This window comes from Lepus europaeus, chromosome 6, assembly GCF_033115175.1.
Source record: "Lepus europaeus isolate LE1 chromosome 6, mLepTim1.pri, whole genome shotgun sequence".
Taxonomy (NCBI): domain Eukaryota; kingdom Metazoa; phylum Chordata; class Mammalia; order Lagomorpha; family Leporidae; genus Lepus; species Lepus europaeus.
Window position 1 is genome coordinate 111,594,036 of NC_084832.1, and position 3,186 is coordinate 111,597,221.

General features: G+C 38.5%; 1 non-coding gene across 1 annotated transcript; it reads left to right on the forward strand.

The window, feature by feature from the left end:
• The first annotated feature begins 2,190 nt into the window (after positions 1-2,190).
• Positions 2,191-2,297, forward strand: LOC133762618 (U6 spliceosomal RNA). The gene has a single exon (XR_009866292.1). It is a non-coding gene; the product is annotated as a U6 spliceosomal RNA (small nuclear RNA).
• The last annotated feature ends 889 nt before the right edge of the window (positions 2,298-3,186 follow it).

Sequence of the window (3,186 nt, forward strand, 5' to 3'; positions counted from 1 at the left end):
CTGATTTTTGCCAAAAGTGCTCGACATTACAGTGGAGTAAGGATAATCTCTTCAACAAATGGTTGAATGGCAAAATGTGTGTGTGGGTGTGTGTGTGTGTTTGTTTGTTTGTTTATGTATGTATGTAGAAGAATGAAACTAAATCCATACAGTAAAGCCACCGCCTGCAGTGCCGGCATCCCATATGGGTGCCAGTTGGAGTCCCAGCTGCTCCACTTCTGATCTGGCTCTCTCCTATGGCCTGGGGAAGCCGTAGAAGATGGCCCAAGTCCTTGAGCCTCTGCAGTCACGTGGGAGACCCAGAAGAGGCTCCTGGCTCCTGGCTCCTGGCTTCAGATCAGTGCAGCTCTGCCTGTTGTTGCCAATTGAAAAGTGAACCAGAGGATGGAAGACCCCTCTCTCTTTCTCTCTCTCTCTATGCCTCTCCTTCTCTCTGTGTATGTAACTCTGACTTTCAAATAAATAAATAAATCTTTAAAAGAAATTAACTCGGGGCCGGCGCTGTGGCACTGCAGGCCCTGACCAGAAGCGCTGGCATCCCATATGGGCACCGGTTCTAGTCCCAGCTGCTCCTCTTCCGATCCAGCTCTCTGCTATGGCCTGGGATAGCAGTAGAAGATGCTTTGGGCCCCTGCACCCATGTAGGAGACCCAGAAGCTTCTGGTTTCAGATCAGCTAAGCTCCGGCTGTTGCAATCATCTGGGGAATGAATCAGTGGATGGAAGACTTCTCTCTCTGGCTCCACCTCTCTCTGTAACTCTGTCTTACAAAGAAATAAAAAATAATTAAAAAAAAAAAAAGAGAAAAGAAATCAACTCAAGGTGGATCAAAGACCTAAATTTAAGACCTGACATTATGAAGTTGCTGGAATTAAATGTATGGGAAATACTCCAAGACACTGGTGTAGGGGACGACTTCTTGAACAAGACTCCCAAAGCACAGGCAACAAAAGAAAAACTAAACAAACGGGACTATATCAAACTCAGAAGCTTTTGCACAGCAAAGGAAATGATCAGTAGAGTCAAGAGATATCCAACAGAATGGGAAAAAATATTTGCAACCCACCTATCTGGCAAAAGATTAATATTTCAAACATATCAGCAACTTGAAAAACTCAACAACAAAAGCACAACCAATCCAGTTGAGAAATGGGCAAAGGACTACAATAGACAGTTCTCAAAAGAATTATAAATGGCCAACAAATATATGAAAAAACACTCAACATCACTAGCCATCGGGGAAATGCAAATCAAATCCATAATGAGATATCAACTCAACCCTCTCAGAATGGCGATAACCCAAAACACATAGAGTAACAAATGCTGGTGAGGACATGGATAAAAGGAACACTTCTACACTGTTGGTGGGAATGTAAATTATTGCAGCCACAGTGGAAAACAGTGTGGCGATCTCTTTAAAAACTAGAAATAGACTTGCCATACCATCTAGTAAGCCCACTACTGGGTTCATACCCAAAAACTTGAACACACTATATCAAAGAGATACCTGCACTACCACTACCTGCAGCACTACCTGCAGCACTGTTCACAATGGCCAAATTTGGAATCAACCAAAGTGTACACCATCAGAAGAATGAATAAAGAAAATCTGATGTTTATATACACAATGGAATATTATTCTGCTATAATAAAGAATGAAATCCTATCATTTGCAGCAAAATGGACACAACTGGAGGACATCATGTTGGGTAAAATAAGCCAGACCCAGAAAGACAAATACCACATGTTCTCCCTTATATGTGGGAACCAAAATTTAAAAAACAAATAAAAAGAAATGTCTGTGTATGACTATTGCTATAAATATAGTTTTGTAAAACTTTGTTTTATATCTTTGTCAAACCAATGGTTAAGAATGTTATACTACTATAGTTTTAACATGTGATTACCTTAAAATTTACTGGATATGGGTGAAATGGCCACTTTTCCATTCAATTATTGTTTTTAGCCATTGCTTACATTCCCACTAAACTAGGGTCTTTTTGCTCTTTACTTTTTAAACTTCTTATTTGGTGAAGTATTAAGCCTTTTTACTGGAATGTACAGTTAAAATATGTTATCTCAAAAGCTAAAAAAAAAAGGGGGAGAAGGAAGGAGGCTGGGAGGGAAAGAGCTGGAGGCAGGAAAGGAAGGAGGTGGGAATATTGTTACGCTCTTAGAATTGCATCTACAAGTGCTCACTTCGGCAGCACATATACTAAAACTGGAACGATACAGAGAAGATTAGCATGGCCCCTGCGCAAGGATGACAGGCAAATTGGTGAAGCGTTCCATATTTTTATATTGGTCTATTATGTTATGTTATATGTGTGTACATATTGTATGTTCACATGGAAAAATTTTATTAAGAATTTTATTTTAATTGGCTTATAGATAAGATTGTCCATAAATTTAAGCTGCTAAAATTAATCAAAGATACATTTTAATTTGTGTGACCTGAATCTCTGCATCATATGTTTTATACTTGTTGGTAGAAAGAAACTAAAAACATTTTATATGGTTGTGCTTAAGTTTACTGGTTAAACAAACTACACCATGTTAGATATTTAAGAGGTGTTTTCAAATACATGATTCTTAAAATTTATAGAAGGCATTGGACCTTATGGTAAATGTTTTCTTAAGTTGTTACCTAATGGTTGAAACTGTTTGCTAAGTATTCATGTAATATTGCTATTGTCAGCAAGCGATCTAGGACTTGCTCCCTCATTTCTCTATTCTAAGCCCAACTTATTCTTTCATTTCTCTATTCTCCTCAAGGTAGGAAACTAATTCTATTATGAAGGAATCTGTAGGACGCACAATTTAATCTTTAGACCTTATAAAAGAGATGGCTAACATTTTTCTGCAATAGCATAGCCAAAATAAGAGATTAAATAATAATCTCATAGCTAGATTTACTTCACCATCAGCAAAGTAAACAGTAAGTAGAAAAAACCTCCCTTTCAGACCAAAGGGAAAGAAAGTTTTTAAGTGAGAATATAATTTTCCTCATGGGCATTGTCTACCTTAGAAAAACTACTACAGAACATGCCTGTGACTATAGACTTGTAGTTCAGGCCACTGAAGATTAGAGATGGGACTTGGGCACTCCCTTGACTTGCATCCTCTGGTCTGCTTGAACAAAAACCAGGAGGAAAAGAAAGCTAGGCATCAGAAGCAATGTGTGGCA